This window comes from Mus caroli, unplaced genomic scaffold (assembly GCF_978045245.1).
Source record: "Mus caroli unplaced genomic scaffold, Mus_caroli_1 scaffold_7, whole genome shotgun sequence".
Classification (NCBI taxonomy): Eukaryota; Metazoa; Chordata; class Mammalia; order Rodentia; family Muridae; genus Mus; species Mus caroli.
The window spans coordinates 2,876,457-2,903,805 of record NW_028227262.1 but is presented as its reverse complement, the minus strand read 5'-3'; the positions used below and the strand labels follow the sequence as shown (position 1 = coordinate 2,903,805).

Sequence of the window (27,349 nt, the reverse complement as noted above, 5' to 3'; positions counted from 1 at the left end):
GTGCGCAGGATTATAGCAAGGAGAGGCTTGCTCCTGGAGAAAACTTATTTTAAGACCACTAGTTGCATGTTGTGTTGTCTTACAGTTTTGTGAAGCACTTTTATACATTCTTAACTCATTCGTGGGTATGTAGTGATGACACCACTGTTAGATCCATACAGGGAGAGAAAGATTTAATTAATTTACCTGGAATCTTATAGAGAGAACCACCCTTAAACTTGAGTGCATGAGTTTAACCCAAGTATGTACATGGTAGTTGTCTCAATAGATTAAAAGCCACTATAGGCAGGGTGTTGAGAACTCTACAAACTTAGTTAATGAGACCTGGTTCTTGGCCTCAACAAATAAGCCAAGGTAAACAATACTGTCAACCATGTGATATAATTAAAACCAGTTAGAGTTGGCTAAATATTACAACACAGCATTTTCTTTTTTTTTCTTTTTTAAAGATTTATTTATTGATTATATGTAAGTACACTGTAGCTGTCTTCAGACACTCCAGAAGAGGGCGTCAGATCTCGTTACGGATGGTTGTAAGCCACCATGTGGTTGCTGGGATTTGAACTCCGGACCTTCGGAAGAGCAGTCGGGTGCTCTTACCCACTGAGCCATCTCACCAGCCCCAGCATTTTCTTTAACTGTGTCATAGTTTTGAGCCTTGGGCATTGTTCTTGAATTTGTCAAATCGTGAGGCTGGATTTCAGTTTTTCATTTTTAATCCTGAAACTCCCAGTCTTCGATTCTTAGTTAAGTTCCTCTCTGCTCATCCTGAGCTCAGCTGCTCTCTTCTGTGCTGAAGGAAGGGTAAGGCAGAACAGATAGAAATTAAATAAAAGAACAGAGGATCTGAGCCAGGCTTGGTGAACAAGAACAATCTCTCTCAATCTCAAATCCCCCACCATCCCCCTCTCACGTGTGCGCGCGAGTGTGTGTGTGTGTGTTTGAAATGTGTCTGCTTCCTAACTGCTGTAATTAAAGGTATGCTCTACTAGGCTTGGATATGAGGTACCTTACTTACAGTGCTAGTGTTATAGGAAATTCAGTATACACTTCATAGCATGGGAAGATGGATTCTTTGAGAGATCAGAGAACTTTTTAATGGTCTATTTTTGGAAATACCATCTTGTACCGGTATCTTGCTTCATGCCATTTAATTTATACCAGCCAGGAGCATTGTAGTTAAGCACTGGCCTGCTGACAGGCCTCCATATGGAAACTCCATGCAGTGTTGCCCTGTGGGGCTGGCTGTCCGGTGTTGTGGCAGGGGCTGGTCACCTGGTTTATAGTACTCAGAGTTGCCCTTTGCTGTGTTTGTACAACAGAGATCCATTTCATTCCTTTGGACACATCTTTCACATCTGGTGAGGAGATTCTCCATATGTCAGCCATTATCAAGCCAAACAGAAAAGACTTTTCCTCTTTCAGTGACTGGAGTGGAAAGATGTTAGTACTGACTGAGCTGCACATATTGCCCCATTGGTGTTCTTAATATGGGTTAGCACTCAAGGCGTGCCAGACTCCTGATGCATCTAAGGCAGGTAATTTTAATTCAGCTTCTTGCCCAGTTCTGTGTTAGGTACCTAGAAAAACTGACAGTATGATGTATTATCATTCTGTGTGGCTGGATTCTGACTTATAAGTGTTACTGTGAATATACAAATAACTGCAGTACAAACCCAGTGAAGCCGCTAGAGAGCAGAGGAAGTAGAGATTGCTAGTGGGCAGATTAGGAAAGTTTCTTGTGTGGACTCTATTGTGAGTTGACCATTTAAGAGTGAAGGCGCCGGGCGTGGTGGCGCACGCCTTTAATCCCAGCACTCGGGAGGCAGAGGCAGGCGGATTTCTGAGTTCGAGGCCAGCCTGGTCTACAGAGTGAGTTCCAGGACAGCCAAGGCTACACAGAGAAACCCTGCCTCGAAAAACCAAAAAAAAAAAAAAAAAAAAAAAAAAAAAAAAAGAGTGAAGGACATGCCAGGCAAAGGGATTAGCATAATTTGGGTGTGTCCCTATAACACCTGATAAGTTACATGCTAATTATGTGACTCTTTCGTCCAGTTTAATTTGAGGCTGTTGAGCTTGGAGAGAGATGGTTTTCAGCATCCCAGCCTTTGCTTCAACAGCCACACAGCTTGGTACATTTAATTAAAGCTGTGCGTTAGGAAGATTGCAGTGGTAGGAATACACAGCGGGCAATCTTAGAGAAGGGAGGCCAGAACTGGGAAGACCACTAACAGGATTGAACTATTCATGCGGTCATGTTGTTTTCAACTAAACAAGATGGGAGATACTGGAGTGGTGGGCATTGCCTTCCAGTTTAGACCTGGGGTGATCCTTTGTGCTGAGTGCCTGCCTGTGCTCCAGGTGCTGTAGGGCTAGAAAGTCATGGTGCTCCCCTCTCTGGGCAGGCAGCCAGGCATCAACTCTGTAATGGTATTTCTATGTGGGGCATTGCAGTAGGGCACTGCTGCAGAAGCAATGAGATGACAAAGAAAAGGAGCACCTGTTTAGGAACCACATGGTCTTTCCCAGGAAGGGGTTGTGTTTGAGCTGCCATTTGAAGGATAAGCAGTTCTTAAGGCCAACTAACAACAAGAAGACAACATTAAGTGATGTAACAGACTGAAACATTTGGGGGCCACAAGCCCTGCGTTGTTTTACTGTTGGGACCTGAGGCTAGGTAGGATAAATGAGCCTTTTATTTTCAGTGCTTTTTGGTGTTATTTTATCTGGCTTGAACACCCTGACCTTTTGAAAGTGCTTTTGTTTCCTCATATAGGCCTGCTGGAAGCATTTTTGCTTTTATTTTGTGAAATTAGATAGAGAAGGTGACAGGAAGGGAAGGGAAGAAAAGTCTATTGAATGCCTTTAATTACTGCAAGGCCCTACTCGGGTTCTTCTAGAGAAATTGTTGTAGCAAAGCATAGCTTCAAGTCCAGGTGTCCTGGGAAGTGGCATTCTGGTAGGAAATCAGCATTTGTCTTTCCTGTAAGGTTGATGAAACACTTTCTGTGGGATACCTTCAAGTACTGTCAGGCATTGTTGGCCCACCCTGCTGCTCAGTGTACTATGTTCTGATGCACATTCCACTATTGCAGCTAGAAGCTCATCAATGTACTTTCTGTGGTGTGGTTCTTCTGTGGACTTGGCCCAGGAAACAGATTTCTGCAGTTCTCTGAGAACAACTGAAAAGTTAATAGCAGACTGCAAGTAGGAAGTGGCCATTGTGTTTCCAGGACCAGGGTAGACAGCTGTGTTAGTTTTAGTACCATAACTGGGTATAATAAACATTTATGAGCAATAGGCAGGGCTAGGGGAAGTGAAAGACAAAAGGACAGAAGGAGAAGGCCTACAGAAGTGTGGAGGCCCTGGGTGGAGAGGGGCAAGTTCATATGCTTAGAAAAGACCAGGTGGTCTGGGGGGGGGGGAATGCATTATTTCAGAGGCAACGGGGAGAAGGGATGGAGTGAGAAACTGTGAGGTGGGGGCAGTGGCCAGAATGTAAATAAATAGGACGATGATGGTGATGATCATGTTGTTGTTAATGATAATAATAATAATAGACCTCTAACACCTGCCCAGGTGCTTTGGTTCAAGTTGAGAGTTAAGCTCAGGTTAACTGCTACAGTTGCTTCACAATGTCCTGGGGGTATTGTTAGGGCAAAGATGACAGTGTGATTTAACCCAGTATTTATAGATCCAATTTAAATGTATCTCTTAGAGACTCTCTAGTCTTGAGCAGAATGGGAAACAAAAAAAATCAACACTTTACATATTAATGAATATTGTAGCCATATTTCTGAAATGTAGAAGAAGGATTTAGGATATAATCTATAGTTTTTCTGACACTGGGCCATAAGAACTATTTTCTGATATACCCTTTCCTATACTTTGTGGATAATTGCTATGTTCTCTTCTTTCCTTTTGTATAGGGCCCTAGTCGGGTAAAGGTGAAGGGAAGACAAACCAGGAGTGTTTGTGTGAGATAGCAATTTTAAAAGATTCACTTCTAGCTTATGTGTGTGAGTATTTGCCTTGTATGTCTGTGCACTGTTTGTGTACAGTACCCTTGAATGACAGAAGAGGGCACTGGATCCCTGGAAACTGGAGTTAGTCTGCATGTGGGTTCTGGGAACTGATCCCGGGAACTGATCCCAGGTCCTCTGAAAGAGCAGTCAGTGCTCTTAAGTGCTGAGCCATCAAGATCCAAAATGAAGTCATGGTGTAGGAATAACACTAGAATGAATTAAATGGAGAGAAATTAGCCTTAACATTAGTAATCCATGGGTGTGATGATCTAGAGGTTCCCAGGTTTAACCAAAACTGAGAAGAATGTCTGCACGGAGGCTATAAAGAATTATATGTTTTTATTGAGGGGGGCACATTGATGTTCTGTAGAAACCAGAGGATAATTTGTGGATGTTGGTTCTGACTCACCTACACCTCCTAGGGATCCAATTTGGGTTGTCAGGCTTGGCAGCAGGTGCCTTCAGCAACCAAGTCAGCTCATTGGCCCTTCTGTGCCCTTTCCCCGTCTTTGTGGGTAATCCTGTGTTCTCTGCTTAGGTTTCTCCTCTCTAAAGGACACCTTCCATGTCCTCTTCCTTTCAGGCAGTTAGGTGCTGCTTCTTGGCTTTCTTAAGTGTCTTTATACATGTGCTTTCTGTGGTGTTTTCCATCCTAAAGCAGTTGTAGATAACATGCTAGTCCTTTACCTACTGTGCATCAGGCATGGAACTGAATCATTTCCTGTGTAACTTGGTCTGTTCTTACCACAGAATTAAGTAATTTCTTAGAGCAAAAGGAGTGTTTGATGATGACTATCTTATGCCCTCTGTTAAAAGTGAAACATTTTTATTTCATCATTCAAATATGGGTTCTGCATATTTTACCTTCCTTGCCACTCCTCTCTGTATCTTTATTTTGTCAGTTTTTTTTTTTTTTTTTTTTGGTTTTTCGAGACAGGGTTTCTCTGTGTAGCCCTGGCTGTCCTGGCACTCACTTTGTAGACCAGGCTGGCCTCGAACTCAGAAATCCGCCTGCCTCTGCCTCCCGAGTGCTGGGATTAAAGGCGTGCGCCACCATGCCCGGCTTTATTTTGTCAGTTTTTGATTGGCGTTTTCATAAGGAAGGCAAAATCACAGATGTTTAGAACATGACTCTCACCTTTCTAGATTTGTGCCTGTGAAGATTTTGTTTTGAGTCTAGAAGTCATCAGGTTTGGGGAATTTGTTTAATTTGCCAAGTTATTGAGAACCTGATGTATAAACAGGATTGCTAGTTAGCAACTCTGTTCATAAGCTCTTGAGTAGAGTGAAGCTGAGGTCAGCATACTGCCCCCTATAGGGGGATTTCCTTGGGAACTGACAGTCTAATCAAGTGGGCAATCTCAATAGGGAGTCACTAAGCCAAGATAACCTGTTGTGGTTGGTCTCCTTGTAAAGACACTGGCTTGCCTCACTCTTACTGTGTGCAGTGCACTTGTTCCTCAGACAGACTGCAGGGTTCAGAGTAAAACGTTGCTTGTTAACTCTTGTTTCCTCACCCCAGACTGACAGTTCTCTGTTGTCTTAGTTTCTGTCCTATGGCTGCAATAAAATACCATGACCAAGGGAACTTACCGAAGAGTTTAATTGGACTTACAGTTTCTGAAGGTTAGTTTATCATGGTAGAACAAAGGCATCATGGCAGACATCTGGAGCAGCAGCTGAGAGCTCACATCCCAATCTGCAAGCAGGAAGCAGCAACAGTGCTTCAGGGATGGTGGGAGGCTTTTGAAACCTCAAACCTGTCCCCAGTGACTTACCTCCTTCAACAGGGACACACCTCCTAATCCTCCCCATACAGTTCCACCAGCTGGGGACCAAACATTCAAGTGATCTCATCCAACCACCCCCTCTATTAACATGGTCTTTTCTTCAGCAGGGTTTCTGTTTTTACATTCCAGTCTTGCCTCTCAGAAATTGCATCTTTCTCAGTGCAGGTCCCACAGCCACATCTTAGAATTACTTGCTGTTGATGACTGGTTTCACCCACTCCTTATGGTCCAAGTGGGTGTTAACTAAATTTTTAAGACATGAGAACACTTATTCTATGTATGCCTGACTATGGGGGCTGGCAGAGTGGTGAATACTTCCTCAAGTGTAAATTGACCTATAACAATGTGGTTTCCAGGTGTGAACTTTGTAGATGTAGTATGGAAAGGTTGGACACATACTAGGTATGATACTCACTTTCCTTATTTCTGCCTGAGGTTTAAGAATGTGGAAATTTGTGTATCAGGGTAGCCGTCTCACACTTAACATTTGCTTTTCTTTGCATGTGTGTGTACAGGCTTGTGTAGGTGAGTGTGTGTGTGTGTGTGTAGACCCTGGTTTTCCCTAAACCTGTAACTCACCAGGTCAGCTGTCCTGGCTTGCCTCCTCTAGAAATCTGTCTATCTGCCTCCCCATGATACATGTGTATGCCACCATGACCCAAACTCAGGCCCCTTATACTAATTCAGCAGGCACTTTATAAATCTTCCCAGTCCTGCATTTGATTAAAAACTTTTAACTCAAATATAATTTGTATTTTCTGTATTAAATTTAAGTTAATCTTCTGTTAAATTGCTTGAATTTTGATGCTGGTTTCCTACTTTGGCTTTATTCTTCCCAGATTTTGGTGAGTTGCCCACAATTACTTAGTAAGGATGTTGTCTAAAATTCTTTCCCAGTTTACTGGTAGTGGTAAGTCAAGTGAGTCTTGCAAAATTTATGAACAATTTTAAGTTTGTCTAGTTTGTTTTTGTAACATAGGGTCTCACTATGTAGCCTAAGTTGGCTTTGAGCTGGCCTTTCTTGTGTCTTGGTCTCAGTACCAAGTACTAGGATGGTGTACCAGGATGGCGACAGGTATTCACCATCAAGTTTACCTTGCATTGAGCCATTGTGTTTAATCAGTCTCCAAATATATCTAATTCTGAGCGCATTTCCCTATCCTGTAGTGGAATGCAACTTGTAAAATCCATCCAGGGAAGTCGTAGAGGTTTGTTTGTCCCAGATCTTTGCTGTCAAGAGAAACGGCAGCATGGTAGTAAGTACCCTCCTCTCCCAGAATTCCAATTCATCCTTTCCTACCTCCTGTAAACTCCCATAGTGAGATCTTCCCCACGACTGTCCATGCTTTTTGGATGTGTCTCTGAGCACCTAGGCTTTGCATCTCCCCTCCCCCCCATTGAACCATAAGAACCCTTCATATCAATGACCTGTATCCCAGGAGCAGTGCTGGCACACAGTGATGCTTGGTGCTTGTTTGGGCTAATTAATCAAAGCCAGTTTCACTTGAGTTCTATTCTTGAGAGCTCCTAAACATGACTCACACTCCCTTAGCATCTCAAGCAGGATTGACTTTGCTTTGTTCTGAACATTTTGTAATTTGTGTTCCCTGATTTGTTTCATATTCCTGTTTCTAGCTAGCATACCAAATTTCAGAATTCTGTGCTTAATTGCCCTCCATTCAGTCAGCTCACTTCCTCCCAGTGGTCACGTTCATATCTATAATATTTCTTTCACTATATGAGACATAATGGACTATTTTTAGCAAGGCACTCCTATATGTCTTGTTTTTGCTGTGGGAGAATTCTAGCAGATATCCTCAAAGTCGAGGTCCTTGTAACCTCAGCTCATTTCTGCATCAGCTCCTGTCTCTAGAGTATCAGTGCCTTTGATGCCTCTGCTCTCCTGCCATTGCTGCATCCAATCCAGAGCCCTGCCTCACCCTCCTTCTCTGTGATGCTTGCTGGTGAAGGGTCAAGTGCTTTCTTTTTTTTTTTTTTGGTTTTTCGAGACAGGGTTTCTCTGTGTAGTCCTGGCTGTCCTGGAACTCACTCTGTAGACCAGGCTGGCCTCGAACTCAGAAATCCGCCTGCCTCTGCCTCCCAAGTGCTGGGATTAAAGGCGTGCGCCACCACGCCCGGCCTAAGTGCTTTCTTTGTTGAGTACCCAGCTTCCAGTCATGGTCTCATGGGCTTGCTGGGTTTGCAAGGGAGATGGACCTAAGCCATATTGTTGCTGACATCCTTTCCGTTTGTTCTTGCAGCACATAGTTTACAGGTTGTTGTTCTGAAGTCATGTTCCTCAGAAATTAAGTGCCAGGCAGGTGTTATGCAGGGTGTCTGATTGCCATCAAAGCACGTTCTTTATGCTCTTTAATGAGATGTTCTCACCAGCAGGGTCCCTTCCTGTATGCTGAGGTACAGACCAGTCAGGCTCCATTTCTGCCTTCTCTATGTCACCCACTCAGTATAAGAACACTCATACAGTTAAAAAACAAAACAAAACAAAACTCACAAGTTAAAAACTTGTCTCCTAGAATTTGAGTCTAGGCAATAGTGATGCCTGTATTGAGAACCTAATCATTGTACATTGGAATTGAATTCAAGTATGTCTTTAAATTTAAAGGAAAATGTCAACTTTGCAAAACAGAAATGTCAACTGAGGCTGTTTCTCTGTACTTCAGTATTTTCCTAATATGTTTGAAGGTCTTTATTTGAGCCCCAAACTGTACAAAACAAGTTTTGTAGTTTACATTTGATAAGTTCCATATGTTTTAACTGATTTGATATGAAATAAACAAATTAAAATGCTTCCTTAGGAAGAGAGAAAGCACTTTAAAATTTTTGCTAGGTATTGGTAAGTTGAACATTCTAAAACATTTCATTTTGAAATTTTTATTTGTTTGTTTATTGAGACAGGCTAGCCTGGAACTCAGGTCTTCTGCCTCAGCCTCCCAAGTGGGATGACAGGCGTGCACTTCCACGATAAGCATTTCTCTTGTGAAAATGCATATGATCATTGACTTTCTGAAGTGGCTCTGAGGTAGGGTAATAGGAGGAGGCATGTGTTTAGTACACTTAGAATGAAACAAGTGTTTCCTGTATAGGTTGATTTAATAAGGCACTTCATGTCCTTCTCATCCCATGTTTACAGTCAGTCAGTGAGGGAAGGATAGCTTATGTAGAAAACCTAAAGCATGGGGTAAATGCAGGTTAGTGCCACTCTGTGTGAAAACTGCCTCTTCCCAAAAGACCTGCAGCAGGCCATCCCAGAGAGATTCATGGCTTAGGTGGCAGCATCTTTGAAGCAGGATTCTCTTGGGCAGTTTTGACTTTCTCTGCAGTCTAAGCACCTTTTAAACCCTACTGCCTTTTTTTTCCTGAAGATGAGAAACATTTGAGATTCTCAGTCACTGTCTCCTTGGAGGATACCCAGAGCCAGCTCTGTTGTCCTTGGTGTAGGGTTTAGCATCTCTGCTGTCACTGCACTTGAAGGGCCTCCCATAGAGCAGTGCATTTCAGCAGTCTTGCACTCTAGGACCACACTTGACCGCCCAAGTTGCTCTTTTGTGTTAACAAGAGGTTGGGCTGAAGTTTGATTGGGCTTTTTGCTAGCTCAGTCAGCAAGATTTGAGCATTTCTATACATTTAGCATTATCTTGAGTATCATGGGGAGTGAATATAGGAAGGCTCTGGGGATCAAGAAGTATGGAACTTTGTGGTCGCAGTACACATGACTGTAAATCTGCCTTCTTGGACTTGTGTTATTTAACACCTTATTGTGAGATTGGTGATAAGTGCCACAAAAGTTCTGGCACTTGAAATTGGAGATATGAATATTTTAGCAAAGGAGGGAAAATTCATTATTTTCTATAAATGCAAATAGCAGGAAAAAGAAGGAACTTTTTTTTGTATGTCACATCTATTTTCTTTTTTCTTTAATTTTTATTAGATATTTTATTTATTTACATTTCAAATGTTACCCCTTTCCTTGTTTCCCCATCAAAAACCCCCTATCCCATCCCCCCTTCCCCTGCTCACCAACCCACCCACTCCCGCTTCCCTGTCCTGGCATTCCCCTACACTGGGGCATAGAGCCTTCACAGGACCAAGGGTCTCTCCTCCCATTGATGTCTGACAAGGCCATCCTCTGCTACATATGCGGCTGGAGCCATGGGTCCCTCAATGTGTACTCTTTGGTTGGTGGTTTAGTCCCTGAGAGTTCTGGGGGTACTGGTTGGTTCATATTGTTGTTCCTCATGGGGCTGCAAACCCCTTCTGCTCTTTTGGTCCTTTCTCTAGCTAAGAAGGAGCATTTTTGTATCTATGTATGTATATGTCCTTGTAGACACCAAAGGTCTACCTTGTTTCTCAGGGATGCTGTCTACTTTGTGTTAGAGTAGTTTTTTTGTTTTAATATTTTTATGTGTATATGTATGTGTCTGTATGTAAAAGTGTCCTTGTGTAAGTGCAGGGCCCTTTGGAGTTCAAAAGAAGGTATCAGATCCTCTGGAGTAGAATTAGAGACAGTTGTGAGCCATCTCATGTGGGTGCTGAGAACTAGACTCCAGTTCTCTGGAAGAGCAGGAGTCATTCCTAACCAATGAGTTGTCTTTTCAGGCCAGTGCCTGGATTTTCTACATAAGTTCTTAGGGTGGAACTCAGGTCCTCGTGATTGCGTGGCTCATACTGTGTGGACTGATCTAGTTCTCTACCACAGGTTTTTTTGTTTGTTTGTTTATTTTTTGTTCGTAGTACAGGAGATGGAATTTGGCTCCGTACTTGCTAAACACATACTCTGCCCCTGATCTATACCTCTGAATCCTAAGGAAGGACCATTTTAAAATTTAGATTGCCATGACTTGGTAGTAAGATTGATTATAGCATACCATTTGGTTGTTGAGGGAGGGGACTAATGAATGGTAGGAAGTAAACAAATATTTAGAGTGGGTCACAGTACAAGATTTAATAAAAACTGAGCCTAGAAGTTTAGATTGGAATGACTTTAAGAGGTTTTGTGCCAAGTGTGGCATCATTCCAGTTCTAAATTAGGAGCAGTAGCTTAGAGATGAGACCTGGCATCTGTAAGCTTGCCCTCATGCTGCTTCAGTAGACAGAGGTCCTGCAGCATGGTCACAGATGGAGGGATGAAGGATTTAAGAATTTATGAATGAATTTAATGTGGGTAAAGGGGAGACAAAGACCAGCTGCTTTCTAGGCTTCTTGCCTGTGTTGCAGAGGGGACACCACCATGGTCAGATATGACAAATATGAGTTAACTCTTAGATGTTTAAGCTGAAATGTATACAGAGAGTAGAAACATGAGATTGGGTGATAGAGCCAGAAGATTTAGGTCAGTCCCTCAGCCTTGTTGAGGATGCTTAACCCAGAGAAAGGTGCACCCCCAGAGTCAAATACAGGGTCAAGGACACTTTTACAGTCACTTCTAATACAAAGCTGAATAGCCCTTCTTATACATGCAGACTGAAATTACTTCCAGGAGTAATGCATATAATGCTCTTTAGAAACTTAGAAGATGCCAAAAGGTATGAAGGAGAAAAGAGGATTCATGTACCTAATGCAGCCTCCCTCCTGGCCTTGCTTTTAGAACGGGATAGGAATTCTATGTGTACATGCACATATGTGTGTAAGATCACATTGCTTGTTTTTTGTCGAGTCAAGCTCTTCCTATATGGGCTGGCCTGGAATTCATGAGCCTCCACTTCTGCTCAGTTACTTCTACCAAAGGAAATTTTTGGTTAAAACGGACAAGCCAAAACCAGAAAATTCTTTTATTAGTTTTACTACTGAAGTACTAGTTAAAAAACATAACAAAACAACTTTTTTAATTCAGAGGTTTGATTCGAAATATAAGTAGAAGACTTTTGTGGAGTTCTTCCTATATCAAGTGACTCTTTAGTCTCAGCCTGTCATAATCGTGAAAGTTTAGAATTCTTATATTCCACTTACAATTTTTCTCACTTTGTACATATTCTCTTTATTTTTTCAGTTGACAGTAGAATCACAAAGGGAAAGAGTAAAAAATAAAATCCATGCATTATTTTACAACACAAAATAGCCCTTTGGTTCTAAGAAGGTGGTGGCTCTGATGCAGGTGGTCATGCTGCACAGTCAGCCACTAGGATCAGGATGCCTGGCCTCTTCCCTTACTCGCTGCTGCCTCTTACTGGGTCCATCTGGGTGGCTCTGTAGTTCCTAGATTATATTTAATAAAACACAAGCCTTAGAATAATCTCAGTTAAAATCTCATGTTAAAATTTCCCAGGGACTGGAGACATGGGTCAGCACTTAGATCAGTGCCTAAAGCAGAGAGCTACCAAAAACAATCATAATGTCACTAGTGTGCTCAGTCTTTCCTTCTGTCGTATAGATCTTCTGCTTACTTATGCGATCTTATTGTATGGTGACATTTTAAAGACTTTGATTATATGGACGTGAACCTTCTACACAGTCCTGAATATTCTGCACATTTGTGGCAATGAGCACATCATGGCACATATATTTTATTACCCATAATATCCAATTCTTAGTACCATTGTTTGCTATGATTTTTTCCCCTCTCTTCCCTAAGGGAGAAAATAGCCTATTTAATTACCTGTTCAGATCACTTTGTTCTACTCAGGGTTAATATTGCTGTGATGAAACAGCATGACCAAAGCGACTTGGGGAGAAAAGAGCTAATTTCAGTTTACTTCCTATGTAACAGTCCATTATGAGGGAAGTCAGGACCAGAACTCAAAGGGGACTAGAACCAGGAGGCAGAAACTGGCAGAGGCCATGAAGGAGTGCTGCTTCCTTGCTTGCTACCAGAACCACCAGCACAAGAGTGGCGCCACCCACAATGGGCTGGGCCCTCCCACATCAGTCAGTAATTATGAGAATAATCTATAGGCTTGCCTACAGCCCTATCTTATGGAGGCATTTTCTTAATTGAGGTACCGTTTACTCCAGTAACTCTAGCTTGTGTCAAGTTGACATAAAATTAGCCAGTACACTATTGTTTTATTCCATGTTGTAATGTAGTTGAAGACCTCCCTGTCTCACCAGATGTATGATCTGTAGTAGTAGCCAGGGACATTAAATGTATCTTGTTTATTTGTTGTATTTGATATAACAGGGTCTCTTATAACTCAGACTGTCCTTGAACTCCTGTGTAGCCAAGGATGAGCATGAACTTGCTTCTGCGTCTCCCCAAGCCCTGGGAAGATAGCCAACTCAGATGAGTCTTAAACTGATACTGCCTTGGGTCTTGTGGTGTGGTCAGACTGAAGTTCCTTGGAGTATGTGACTCGTTTGCCTGTTCATGTGTTATTTTCCTTAGCTTATAGTTCAGAGATCCTGGTTATCGTCTGCTGATGGACTTCCCTCTTATCAGTAGGATGGTGACAGGGGAGTTAACAGAGTAACCACCACAGGAATGATGCACTGACATTGACAGTGGTCATTTTTTTTTTTTTTTTTAGATTGGTCATCACTTTGTGTCCAGTATCTCATAGGTATCTTTTTTTATCCACAAGAACACAAGACCTAGACAGATGGAGTGACTTGCCTAAGAAGCTGTAAGGATGGGATGGGACTCTCTAACTCAGCAGTGTCCTTGTGAAATGTTAGAAGTAGGTACATTAATCAAATTTGAGCTCTAAAGAAATATTTATTTATAGTTTTAAAAGACTTTACCTAAAAATTTAATAGCCAGAAATTGGGAAAACACATATTAGTGTGGTGCATAGGACTGTCAAGACAAGAGCAAAGTTTAGTACTGAGTTGCTGGAGAGTTCCATATGAACACTTCGTGGATCTTAGTGAATTGACAAAAATCTGAAAAATGTCAGATGATGGTGCCTTTAACTCAGTCCTGCATAGGCTCTGTGCCATAGAGAGAGCCAGTAGTGACGGAATAGGCAACATCCCAGAGGCCTTTACCAGCTCTTAGGCTTAAAGTTACTGTCCACTTGGATGTAGTCATCCTGAGAGAGACAGCCAGACACAGATTCTCTCTCCCTCCCCTGATCCCAGTGTGTGTGTGTGTGTGTCTGTGTGTCTGTCTCTCTTGTGTTTCTGCATTTCTCACAATCATCATCCTGAGAAACATTTTTGAAACAAAATCTCTCACTGGTATGGAACACATTAAGAAGTCTAGGCTGGCTGGCCAGCAAACCCCATGGATCTGTCATTGTGGGGCTTCTCACCCCTTCAGTTCCAAGGAGAATGGAAGAGCCGGGAGGACCTTGGCTAAGAAGGCCAGGACTGAAGTGACCCACGAGGGCTTAGTCGTGTGACTCAGCTGGGTGTGCACCTTTGTGGAAAGTTTTTAAATTGTGCCATCAACTTTAAATATTACATTTTCCTCTCTTGCATCCTCAAGGAAGGAGAGGAAAAGTCTCCTCTTTCCCAACTTTCTATAGTCAAATAAGGACTAAAAATGAGCTCTTTGTACGGAAGGCATCTCACTGATTGAATTCCATATTTGTCGTAGAAGGAAATCCAGATTTCTGTATCTGATGACTGGACTGTGCCTCTGTGTATTCTAGGGTGGGTTCTCTTGTCATTCTCCTTGAGATACAAAATTGCTCCTGTGCTTTGTTTTTTGTTTTCTGACAGCCCTGTCCCTGTGTGCACAGGGTGTCAGAGCTGTTGAACCTGCTTGCTTTGGAAGGACTTAATTGTAGACATTCTGAGAGCTAACACAGCAGAAAGTTTGACAGTTTCTCTGTGTGTAAAATGGATACTAGGACAACATAAACACAGTCCAGCTTCCTTGTCTTCATAGCCGGCCTTGTTTTCCTAGTACTCATTTCATCACGCACAGTACCTATCCGATTTTCTGCAGTGCTGGGACTCATGACTCTGGGAACCTGACTTTGGAGCTGGGCATGGGGTTGTACATCCATGAGCCCAGCACAAGGGAGCCTGATGATGCAGAAGGATGCAGAATTAATTTGAAGCCAGCATGAACTGCAGAGATACCCTGTCTCCATTTCTTAAAAGGAAGAAAGAGATTTATATTCTGAGGAAAGAGCTAGTGCCATTACTATACAGGGACAGACAACAATTAACAGTAGTTAACTCTTGTGGGCTGTAAGAAGCCTGGGGCATGAAAGGAAACTTCACGTTTAAAGATCTTCAGTATCTTGACTTGATGCTAGGCGGACAGAGCCATTGTGTGTGATTTTCTTATCTTCTTTACTTTGTGAGTTTATCTGTTTACTTCAAACAAGAGTAGGGACTGTCTTCTCTGCTGATACCCAGGGAACAGGTGATTTGCTTCTTAGAGTAAAGCTCAGTCTTGCAGGGGAGTGAGAGGGGCCTGAGCTCTCCACTCAGAGTGGCTTCTTTTTTACTTGTGTATCTCTAAATGTCATCAGCTTTTCAAGTCTGAAGCTTCTTTATTCTTAAATCAGGAATAATAAGTGCCTTCCCAGGTACCCAACTTCATTCAGGAGGGACAGAACTGCATAGTGCAAGGGAAGCCTTGGCTGGAGTCAGGCTGGTGTTGACTGAGACTTGGAGTAAGATATATATGTATCTTTTCATACATCAGTGTCTTCTGCAAAGTGAAGTGACATCTTAGGATGAGTAGAGCATCCATACAAGAAGAAATAATATGTGTCAAGTATTAAGTATATTAATTACCTGGTACACAGATAAAGTTCATGGATTTTGAATTATACTCTTATTGTTAGTAACTTTGGAATAGTGCTAATATTTTTTAAACTTAGGAATATGGGATAGACTAATCAGATTTTAAGGTTTTGATGTTTGTTATACAGAGCTGATCCTAATAGGCATGGTGGCACACTCCTGTAATCCTAGCACTTGGGTGGCTAAGGTAGGAGGGCAAGAGTATAAAGCTAACCTAAGCTGTGTAGTAAGACCTTGTCTTAATAGACAAGGAGAATAAATAATGGAAGAAATAAATAGAAGAGGCAGAAATTTCAGAACAGCAGTCATCAGAAATGGGGCATGTCTAGAAGAGGTGCCCTGTATTTTTGTGGTTAACTTTTAAATCTGTTCAATGTTTCTTTTTCAGTGCTCTGTCTCTAACTTACTTAGAGTCTCTTGCCTGTCAGTCAGGTGTTCCACAACAAAATCTCATGTAGCCCAGGCCGGCCTCATCTGTGTAGCCGAGAACTGCTGTTCTTCCTGTCTCTACTTCTCAAGTGTTAGGATTTTAGGTGTACACCACCAAGTCTGGCCACAAATAGCATGGAGGAAAAAAAAATGCTGTTGTATTGTAAAAGTTGAATCAAAAGTCTATGTAGTTTGAGTCATTTAGACTGCTTTTCTCTGATGCTGTTTCTGATGTACCTTTCTGTGAGGCACAGATATAAGACAAGACACCTGTTAGGAAAAAAGCCTACTATGTCAGCACATGGAGGGTATTTTACATAGTTATTGGAGTTTCGAAGATGACAGAAGTATATTTAGCCATCAGAAATGAATTATCTTCATTTGTATGTACTCCATCATGTCACTAAGATCTGTCTGCCAGACAGCAAGGCTGTCTGTACAGCTAGGCTATCCTGTTGTCATTGTGACCTAGTTAAAACAGTGTTGGGGAGGAGGGGTTCATTTCAATCCAATTTGAGGGTACAGTCTACCATGGTGGGGAAGGCATGGAAGCAGGAGCCTGAAGCAGCTGGCCACATTGTACTTGCAGCCAGGGAGCAGAGAGGTGAATACTGGCCTTCAGTTTGCTTTTTTCTTGTTATTCAGACCAAGACTTCAGTCTGTGGAGTGGCACTACCCACATCTAGGTGGTGTGCCACCTCAGCCTAATTCAGAAACTCACATGACAACTTGTCTTCAAGGTGATTCTAAATTCTGTCAAGTTGATATTACACCCATCTAGGATTTCCCTCCCAAACTCTACAGAAAAAGTAAATGGAGGAGCATGGTGTTTGCGTGAGTCCATTACTAGTTTAAACAGAGTGGAGCCATGATGGATCTGATTCATTCACACTGTGTTTACTTCTGTTTCCTCTTTTCTCCTTCCTGGTATTTTAGGATAGGGTCTCACTATCACCCAGAGTGCTTTGCTGCTGCTGCTGTGGATTGGATATAAATTGTCTCCCTGAAAAGAGCCCCATGTGTTGAAAGCTTGTTCACTAGCCACTGGATCCAGCTTTCATTGAGATGTGCTTGCATTGTGCTGGCCTCTATGTACCAGAGCTCTGCCTTACTGCAGGCCCACAGTGTTTGTCACAGCCGTGGAAAGTTCACTAACACATTTACCTCTGAGAAAGAAAGACAAACTACATTCACCCTACTGTGCAATAAAAGATACCTGCTCTCTCCAAACATAACTTGGTCTTCAAGTTATGCTCTTCCCTTCAATCTTTGACCTCAACCACTCTTGAGGTATGTAGGGAACTATATGCAACATTTCTTCTGCTTTTACTTTTTTATTTTTAAATTTCATCACTTTTAAAAACGATTTATTTATTATGTATACAATCTGCTTACATGTATGCCTGCAGGCCAGAAGAAGGCACGGGATCTCATTATAGATGGTTATGAGCCATCATGTGGTTGCTGGGAAATGAACCCAGGGCCTCTGGAAGAGTAGCCAGTGCTCTTATCCTCTGAGCCATCTCTCCAGCACTTGTTTTTACTTTTTTAAAATGTGTGCTGCATTGGGTGTGAAGCATAGTGTTGTGTAACCACCATTGTGTTTTATTACAAAGTGCCCAGAGACCTGTGTGAAGCCTGCACATCCTGCTGTGTGCTGTGATTAAGTCAAATCACCAGCAATTACTTTAAACAATTATACATGAAGAAACAACAGGAAGGAAACTCAGAGGGTTACATAGTCTTATTTTAGTGAGATTGATGTGAAATCTACTTAAAGGTGAGTTCCTGAAGAAGGCTGTAGTATGTTCCTTGCTAGAAAACAAATGGGTAGAGAAACAGGATCTCATAGGCTTTGTAAATCAGATAACTATACTGATTGGAGCATTAGATGTTGTGTACAGGTGTCCAGCATCATATGATACTCCATAAATTAGCATATTTTTATGTCACTTAAATGAGTAAAACTTTAAAAGGCAAAATAACTGTAGAATTTGCATATAATTAAATACTTTTTGTAATTTAAATTTTTATAAAGCAAGCTCTGCCCCAGTCCTTCTGCAGTAATTTCCCAACTGTGTCACATAAGCTACTGTAGCTTTAGCTTTTGCTTCTTGGAAAGAGACAGAATTTCCATTATGTTTATTTAACTAAAAATAAACTTCGCCCCCTTTTTAACCAAACCTAGTGCTGGTAAAAGTTCTGACGCAGTAATTTTGGAAAGAACTACCTCTTTCCGGAAATAGACGAGCTCACACGTCGGGTCTTCTGCATGTATTAGTAAGTTTCCATCAAATCAGGAAACTGGGTGGACTGGGTGGATGCAGGTCTCATGAAAGAGGGACTTGTCAGGATCAGACCATGGTAAGGACCTCACTTAGGTTAGTCTAGAGGGGTGGGTTCTGGCCAGGCAAAGGCTTTTAGATCATTGTCCTGTGACTGCAGTGTCCTTCCAGCAGCCCCAGCCTTCATGAGCTTCTAAAGAGCTATCTCCAAACTGTGACTGCCACTTGGCATTTAATTAAGGCTAAGCTGAGCTACCTACTTTAATAGTTTGTACCTGGCACAGTAGCTTATGTGACTGTTTCCTAGTCTAAAGCCTTGCTTTTATCAGCAATTCCCACCCAGGCCATTGTGCTTTTGCACCCGCTGTTGGTATGGGTTAGTCTTACTTCATTTCAGTGGTATTGTAGATTTAACAACACTGGGTACTTTTCCATACCATTTATTCTTCTAGTCCCTGGCACACCCACAGTCTTATGGTGTGGTTATTGGGTCAGTCTTACCTGCTGTTAGCTTACCTGCTTGATTTTACTACTGTTGCCCTAGAAACCCACATGACATGCAAACACAAATAGGCTGGGCTGTTTGTTAACTACCTATAGGCTAGCTTCAAACACAGTCTTCCTGGAGTATTGGGATTTCAGCTGTGCACCATCACCCCTGTTCACTAGGGGGGGTTAAAATATCCTATTTTGCTTTCTATAATTATAACATATTGTTGGTTTATATGCAACTTTTAGAAAGGGTCTTTCATTTGTATCCTTGTCTCCATGGTAGTAGAAATGCCTTGGCAAAGGAACCAGAGTCAGCCTGAGGCTGGGATGGGAAACCACATTCTTTCCAAGTAAAGACCCTAGAGGGAAGAGTCTACATTTTTTGTGGGAAGGTGCAGCTGAGGACAGAGGTGAGAGGATTCCTAACTAAATGTCAGAATCTAGCATACTGCTATGAAAATGAAAGCTTGGTTTCATGTGTTAACACTGAAGAGAGGTTGCTGGAGTCAGCCACGTTCTGCAGTTGCTTATACCATCTAGTCTTAGGTCATTGTTTTTTTTTTTTTAAAGACAGAGTCTCACTCATGTAACCCTTGCTGGCCTGGAACTTGCTATGTAGACCAGGCTGACCTTGAACTCACAGGTTCCAAAATGCAGGGATTAAAGTCATATGCTACCATATAGAACTTCTCATCTAATTTTTAAGAATGTTGTTACATTCTTTTTTTAAAGAAATCTTTCAGATTTATTTATTTTATGTGTATGAATATTTTTCCTGTGTATATGTATGTATACTGTGTGTGTGCCTGCTGCCTCTGGAAGACAGAAGAGGATATCAGATATCCCGGAACTGGAATTGTAGATGGTTGTGAGCCATGCTATAGGTACTAGGAACTGAACCCAGGTCTTCTGCATGAGCAACTAGTGTTCTTAACTATGAGCCTTCCTTCTAGCCCCTTTGTTCATGAATCTTAGGATGTTTCAATTTGTGAATGCTTAGATTTCTTGCTTTGCCATAAGTTTTTAAATGGAAAGAAGTGAGAAAAGTAAAATTGGCTACAAAGAAATTGGCCTTAAGAATAGCGTTCTTTGTTCAGTGAGGTGGAGCTCAGGGGAAGACTGCCTGCTTTGCTCACCCAAGGCCTCAGTGGATCCCCAGCACCATGGGGCTCACTGAAGTGAAAGTGCTGATAACAGATGACTGAATACCTTCAGCGCACAGCTCTGGTTGCATTTGGTAGTTCTGTAACTGGTGATGTAATTCGGCCTGTCCCTGAACTTGAAAGGCACCTATTTCACATAGCATAGATAAAAAGGATACTCTTTGCACACTGCACACTGAGCACTGTGCCTGACAAGGCCACCTTACAGTTGCTGTCACTGTTTTATCTTAAGACCTGTCAGTGCTGGAAAGGACTCCTTTTAAATTCTCAAACAGCAATTTCAGATATATGCACATTTCAAAACTTGGCATTACTTACTTAGCTTCTTGACTAACAGAACAGTTCTCCCATTGGCAAAATGCATGAAAGTTCAAGAACTTATGATTGTGCAGTAAAAGGTAATCAAAACCCGTGTGTCCTCCAGCCCCCCACACCCCACTCTAAGTAAGCATTTGATGCAGTGAAGGTCTTCGTATTTATGGAGTATATGAGAAAAACAAATGAATTTGAGTTTGAGTGGAAGAGAATTAGGTTAGCTGTAAAAAGAACTTTCTGACAACAGGCTGCCAGACAGATCAGAGGAGCTACTCTTTCAGTGGTAGAGACAGCACCTGCCGGGATGTTCCTCTTGGGCCCAAGACTGTTGGCTCATAGGAGTGCATCTAAAGGCAACTCAGTCCTGAATTTTACCCCCAGCTCATGGGCAGTGGCATCTTTGCCGAGATTCTATCTGGCCTTCAGTGATGACTACTCTCCCTGCTCAGACAGTGAGCATTCAGTGTCCTTTCCCTTATTTGATGAACGGATGAGGCAGCAGAGCACAGGCAGATTCTATTTTAAAACTCGGAAATAGTTGCAGGGATTCTGACATGAGATTCCTTTAAAAATGGCCCTTGAATGTGCTAAGAAAGCCTGCAGGCCCCCCCCCCCAGATGATAACAGTGAGAAGGGGGATGCTTGGGTGATGGTCAGCACAGCACAATCCATACTGGGGTGTGGCCATTACTTTAATAAAAACTGTCTGGAGAGACAGCACAGTGGGTGAAGCATCATAAGCATCATGCACCTGTGAGGGCCCGAGGTCAGATCGTAAGCACCCATATAAAGCTAGACATGGTAGGTTGAACACCTGCAATCCTAGCTCTCCTACAGTGAGGTGGGATCTAGAGACAGGAGAATTCTCAGTAGGTTGCAACCAGCTAGCCTGGCATATTCAGTAGTGAACTACAAGGAGAGCCTGCCTCAGACAAAGTGGAAGGGAAGGACTGACTTTCACATCTACCCACACCCACACACACAAATACATACATGTGTATACACACATAAGTTACATATGCTGGCTCAAATAAGTGAATAATAAACTTTTAATATCTGGGTACACATATCTTAGTTTACAACTATTTTTACTTAAACTTTTAAGTCTTTGAATTGTTGAAGTAGTTTTGATGTGAGCCTGTGGGTTTGTAGGAAAGTACCATTCTTTTAACATAAGTTCCTCTGTGAGCTCAGACATTGTGAGCCTTTCCCCATTTTCAGGGCTTTGGAGTTACTTAACTGTTAGCATTATGATGTGATTTCAGCTACTAAAATGGAATGTGATTGTTACAGCATCCAGATGTGCTCCTGTCTCTTAAATGAGTGAGCTTTTCCGTAGATAAGTAGAACAAAGACTAAAATCAGGTGGGTAGGCATGGTGGTGCACACCTTTAATCCCAACACTCTGAATACAAAGACAGGCAGATTTTTTTCTGTGAGTTAGAGGTAAGCCTGGTCTACATGGAGAGTTCCAGGGTCCCTAGATCATAGTAAGATCCTATCTTGAAGAAGAAGGAGGAGGATGAGGAGGAGGAGAGAGGAGGTTAGTAGGAGGAGGAGGAGGGGCAGGGGAAGGAAACATGTAAATAAAACCAAGATCTTCTGTAGTATCTTCACCTTGGCTTTCAAGAAGCCTGTGGTTATTATTTTTTTTCTTTGACCATCTGGACAAAGTAGGTAGAACCCAGATCATAAGGCAAGATGGGAAGCAGTGGCCGGGTTATTGGGGTCTATGTTAGAGTAGACTGGGACCACAGAGTCTATGGGCTAGTCCTCAGTCAGTGCTGGCACTGAGCTGCTCTGCAGGGTGGTGCAGTGTCCTGGGATTGCCATTGCCCTGTGCCCTTACCAGCCGCAGTGGGAGCTTCACTATAGGCTACTACATAGCCTGTTGCACCACCTCTTGTCTGTGGACCACTTAGCTTGTTCTCCCCGTGTCTGTGCTTCACTTCTGTACGGTGAGGGGAATGGGGGAATGACCCCGTCACTTAAGACAGATAAGATAATCCTCACATCACTTAAGTGTCAGCTTTCTGTAAGCAAAATTGCCTTTGGAAGGTGTTACCCTGTGTTCAGCTATATTTTCCGTAGTGTTACCTGTACTTGACTTAAGGAAATTGTGCCTGGCTTTACACGCCAATGCTGCTTTAGTGGAGAGTTTCCTGAGTTCTTAGGTTGTATGGAAGGTTTCCTTGATGGCAGCCAGGACACAGGTTTTTAAATTTCATTCTACATTTTTTTCTTATTGTGTGTGTATGTGGTTTTTTTTTTTTCCCCTAAACAATCTAGGTTATATTCTGAAGACCATGAGTCACTAAATTGCTGCAATGTTCAGGGCTCAATTATAAAGTGTTCAGAAGTCAATTGAAGAGCTCCTTAGCATTTTTTTAAGTCTTAAAATTTGTTGTGTTCTGATGTGTTGGGACAGGTACCTTCTGGATCATGTCAGAGTAGCTGGAATTGAGTGGTCCATATGCTCAGGACAGTGCCAGTCAGAAGTCACATTTGTCTGTTTTTAGCTGGGAGTAGTTTCTTTGGTTACTTGTGATGGCCAAAAAAGTCTCTTGGGAGAGTTTAAATGACTCAAAATTAGTAAAAGTCACTCATGGCTATTTAGGTTTTAAGTTATACTCTTGACTATACTGTGGTTTAATTTTAGTGCTAATTTCTTGCTTCCATAAAGTATTACTTGTACTTCAGAATTGTTCAGGTAGCTTTATCACTTTTGAGTTTAGTTGAAAGTACTCCTCCGAAACACACACACATATACATGCACGAATGTGCGCACACACAAATTCATGCCCTCTCTCTGAATATGAATGACTAACTGCTTATATGTGAGTAAGTATATGTGCGTGTATGTCTGTCAGTATGTGTGTTCATATGTGCGTGTGTGTGTGTGTGTGTGTGAGAGAGAGAGAGAGAGAGAGAGAGAGAGAGAGAGAGAGAGAGAGAGAGAAAGAGAATGAATGTGTAGTCTATTCCTATTAGAAGTCCACTTTTAGGAAAGTAAACAGCAAGTATCCCCAGACTTGCAAGCTTTACTTATAGCCTGGCTGAGCCACTTGTCCAGACTGCTTCCCCAGCTGGCTCCTCCCCTCACCAGGATGTCACACCACCTCTCACCACTCAGCCCTTTCCCTGCCAGTTCACTCATTGGTGGTTCTCACCTCACACCAAGCCCTCACTGGTGGCACAGTACCTGCCTCTGGTCTGTCTAAGCTTCCTTGGAATATAGAGGACACAAAGGGAGCAGGCTCCTCCTCAAATCTAGAACATTCTTTTGTTTCTCTTCTCTCCATGTTTCCCTTTCCATAAATACTGCTTGAAGGTAGTTGAGCTCGGGCTTGTGCTGCCCTGGTTTGTGACTTTAAGCCTTTGAGTCATGGGCAGGAAAGGCACTTAAAAAGACAGTGATAATTTGAGCCCCTTAAATAATGCAGTTTTGCAGCTACCTGTAAAATCCTGCTTCCCTGAAAGGAAGTCTGAGCTATGCTGAAGAACTCACTGGGGTTTTCCTCAGTAGTCATCCTCCTCATCTTTAGTTTTGTTCCATGACACACTCTTGTCATAATTTTTTGGTTCATAGGACAAAATCCAGGTCCACTGTGGTACAGGGCACTGGCTCTGTGGCATAGTACAGGTTGACTCCCTCTCTCTGCCTCACTGCCAACATCTGAAGGAGCACCCTCCTCCACTGCAAAGAGCATCCTGTATCCTGTGGAATCTCTGTGCTTTGATTGGTTAGTAACCTTGAACATTTCTATCTTAAGCTTTCCACTTATTGTCTTTATTAGGTCCTTGTTTACAGATTTAGTGATAAAAAGTTTCATATGACATCTACATATATTATATTTTGAGTTTTTAAATATATAGTGTTGAACTTGAGCTGACTGGCTTTCTGGCTTCCTCATATATGCCTATGAAAAGAGGCTGTGACTGGCACTCTTCATTAGGGACCCAGCATCTGGGGCTGCAGTCTGAGGACCTGCAGCCTCAGGCATTGGTACCACAAGTCAGGATGGATTAAGAGACTTCACACTGCTGGGCATTACAAGTAGCATCAAAGATACCGAGATGAAATTGAAAAGCTTTCTGCCTTTGAAGTTTGCTGGTAATGGGGACACATTTCTATTTATAGATATGCATGCGTGTGTGTGTGTGTGTGTGTGTGTATCTGTGTGAATCCTACCAACTCAACTAACAAATGTTGTACTTCACTGTTGGTAATATTTCTCTGATGAATTGGGGGTCACTTGTTTAAATGAACAGGAAATTAAAGAACACTAGCATTATGTTTCTCAATCGGGGAATTCTAGGCTTACAGATTGTATCCTTTCTTTTTTTCTGGCTAGGGAAAGAGCTTTAATAAAAGACAAAAGCCAGTGTTGAGTCAGTTAAAGATGTGGGTTACAGTGTAAATCAACTGATTATCCAGATCATTCTTTGAACTTTGAACACTTGTTAGTTTTTATATAATTAAAAATATATAAAGATAGTCTGTGTCTGGTTAGAACCAAAAGTTCTTCGTTGTTAAAGCTAATCACTGAGACCTGGGACCCGGCTTTACTGTGCATGCATCTTACTTAGGAGGAAGTTTTCCTTTTGAAGGCAAACACAGCACCAGGTGTTTTGTAGCTTTGAACCTATGAAATGATTATAAATGGGGCATAGGCACTGACTGAACTTCATTATACCCAAGTAGATTGTTTGCATGGCATGCAGAATCCCTACCTAGTGCTGCATGCATTGGTTACAGAGGTGATGGATAGCATTTGCTTTGACCTGGTTTTCAATCAAGCCATATGAACTTTCAGGTGTGTCTAACAAGAATGTAAAGAATATGCTAATGAGAGTTATAAAGTACCTAAGATTAGATTTTCATCAACATCTGTTTTGGGTTTTGGAGTAAAGTTTATTACATCATCTTCTGGGGGGAGGAAAGAGGCCTTGTCTGCTTATTTTGTATATAGATCCAGATTCACAATGTGTATCTCAGGACCGGGTTTGTCTATATTTTCAATGCAGTCATGCTCCAGGGCTTGAGAATTGTTTTACATTCCCTCACATGTTTTGTGTAACACAAAAAACATCTTCAAAGATTTTTACCCGGCCATTTTTCTTTCTCCTCTGGCCCACAGACCTGCTCCCAGAAGGAATTTTATTCAGCTTTGAAAGTTAGTGTGTCCTCTCCTCCAGCACTTGGCAGTGTCTGGGGCCCCTGGGAGACAGGCATCCATCAATCTTTGGCCATGCCCCTCCATCCTAACATCACTGAATGTTTCCATTGTTCTCTCCACATCAACCTGGTTTCCTGACAGCAGCCTGTCCCTTGCAAGGATGGAGTGAGTTGTGATAAATGCAGGTCCTGTTCTCCTTTGTTCACCTCTTACTGTGTAAGTCAGCACACTGCTGTTCTTTCTGTATACCAGTAAGCTTGGGTAGGATAGAGTAGTTCAGAATTGGACTGGGGACTAGATTTCACACGTCATCCAACTGAGCAGGAGTATATTCTGCACCTCCTGGTTGCAGCTCGCCTGCTCCCTCCAAGGCTGTGTCTCCTCCACCTTCCTCTTTCCTTTCCCTTCTCCATCTTTCTTTCTGATTCATGAAGGCATTACTTACAAGTCATGTAACTCCATGATCTGTGTCACTTTGTGTTTTTTAAAGAGGCTTAATGAAAAGCTTGTTTCTTCCTTAGCTTTGTTAAAGGTTTGTGTTGGCCTGGAGTAGTACAGTTTTCTCTTGCCTGGTTTTCCCTTTGGATGTTATCTTCTCAGCCACCTATCTTCTAGACATGTTCCTGTTTGTTTGCTTGTTGCCAAAAGGAAGAGGCACAGAAAGCATCCTGAATCCTTAGGAATTGCACTTGGTTGGAGCTTTTAAAGACCCTTGCCCCCAAAGTAGTGTTTATTGAGAAAAGTAGCTGACACTTGCTTCCTTAAGCTTTGAAGGTCTGTGAACCTGGACATATGTGTCTTGAGGAAGCTCTCTAGGATACTCATGCAGATGGTGTGCCTGTTGCTATTGAGGGTGAGCACATGCTGACATAAGGAAGCTGGCAAGTTCTGCCCTGAGCAACTTTCTTACCTGTAATCTAGATTTCTTAAATTTACTGGAAAGCTTTGATTCTGGTCTATTCTTTCTCCTTCAAATCCTGACAGCAGACATGACTTGGGAAATGCTAGCTATGTGATAGCTGTTTCTTTTTCCCTACTTTTGCCATTTCCATATCTGATCTCAAAACAGAATTTGAGCTCTGGGATTGTGGGGTTTTTTATTTGATGTCTGTGGTCTGAGCTGCCATCAGAGACTATGCTGAGGTTCACATGTGCTGATAACAAAGGCCATATGGATGTCCATGTTCTGTGCTGCCACCTGAAGCCATGTTGATCTCCACGGGTACACTGCTACCATAGTGATGTCCATGATCAGTGCTCCAGAGGCCATGTTGGTTTCCATGGGCTCTGCTGCCACCAAGGGACACGATAGTTTCTGTGGTTCATGGCCCCTGCTATTACCGAGGACCATGATAGTTTCTGTGGTTCATGCTGTGACAGAGGGCAGTGTTGATAGCTATGGTCTGCACTGCCACCAGAAACCATGATGAGACCTGTGGTCTGTGCTGATGCCAAAGGCCCTGTGGATGTCTGTGGTCCATGCTATCACCTGAAACTGTAAGCCATGTTCTCGCTAACTGTAAAGAGCGAGAAAGCTACTTTTGCAGTGGTATCTATGACTGTAGATTCACAGTTGAGAAAGAGAACCATAGAAGGTTTCTGTGACAGTGCCTACCCCTCCTTCCTAAAAAGGGAAAAAAAGTTGCCGACTCCTTGCTGGCAGGTCCAGGTAAGAGGTCCTGGTCCTGCCAGGATCTCTCCAGGGCTCAGTGGGATGGCAAGTGTCGATGGCCCAAAAGAAACACCCAGGGCCGGGAGTCTGTCAAAGCAGGAACTCAACTTTATGGCATCAGCTCTTGCTTATAGATGTTCGGAACATAGGGAGGGGGATTTTTGGTGGGGTAAGATGCTGTAAGAGGCGGGGAAGGGTGATGGAGGGTATGGAGTGACTGATAGGGCCAATGGCAAAGCTCTACATCAGCAACAGCGGGTCAGAGGCAGAGCCAAATAGTTCTTGCTGAGTCACCCCAATACAGAAGTGACTGAGACAGTCTCAAAACTCAAACCAGG

At 42.4% G+C, this 27,349-nt stretch overlaps 1 protein-coding gene across 10 annotated transcripts in view; it reads left to right on the top strand.

The window, feature by feature from the left end:
* The window catches only part of Stk38l (serine/threonine kinase 38 like), a 55,432-nt gene that overhangs the window by 5,811 nt on the left and 22,272 nt on the right, over positions 1–27,349 (top strand). For 5 of the 10 annotated variants that reach the window (XM_085839771.1, XM_085839768.1, XM_085839770.1 and 2 more), the window contains one exon: positions 16,841–17,194. The exons of 4 other annotated variants lie outside the window; for them this stretch is intronic. The gene's annotated coding sequence lies outside the window, so the exon portion shown is untranslated. Of the gene's footprint in view, positions 1–16,840; positions 17,195–23,748; positions 23,903–27,349 lie in introns of all 10 variants that reach the window. One more of the 10 variants, XM_085839774.1, reaches the window with a different exon arrangement.